Consider the following 388-nt stretch of genomic DNA (forward strand, 5'->3'; position numbering starts at 1 on the left):
CAGGTTGTGTGCGTTCGCTCGAACTGATTTGCTGAAATCAAAACAGGGACGATAATAGGTGAGCACCAGCCAATGAGATTGCCGTTTGCGCATTAGTTCCGCCCACTACCGGAAAACCCGACAGTTCTTAAAAGCTAAAGAATTCCAAAGGAACGCTATTATTTTGACAAGAAAATACAACGAAGAATATCGTTTACGTAGCGCGTCAATTCTCTCTCTCTCTCTCTCTCTCTCTCTGCGTGTGTGTGAGTCAAAGTGACGGCAAGGTGCGCGCCTTCACACTAGAATTTACGGTACGTTAAATACAGGTGCGCTGCACATCCATTCAGATGAACTGAAAAACAGCACAGATCGCTTGACGGACGGTGAAACTCTAAAGCGCTCAGTC

The 388-nt window shown here is 46.1% G+C and overlaps 1 protein-coding gene across 3 annotated transcripts in view; it reads right to left on the reverse strand.

Annotated features, from left to right (window-relative positions):
* LOC107722223 (glycerol-3-phosphate acyltransferase 1, mitochondrial-like) overlaps positions 1-388 on the reverse strand; it is a 33666-nt gene that overhangs the window by 32278 nt on the left and 1000 nt on the right. The gene's annotated exons all lie outside the window — the stretch shown is intronic.

The sequence above is a fragment of the Sinocyclocheilus rhinocerous genome, unplaced genomic scaffold, assembly GCF_001515625.1.
Source record: "Sinocyclocheilus rhinocerous isolate Xijiao unplaced genomic scaffold, SAMN03320098_v1.1 scaffold334, whole genome shotgun sequence".
NCBI lineage: Eukaryota > Metazoa > Chordata > Actinopteri > Cypriniformes > Cyprinidae > Sinocyclocheilus > Sinocyclocheilus rhinocerous.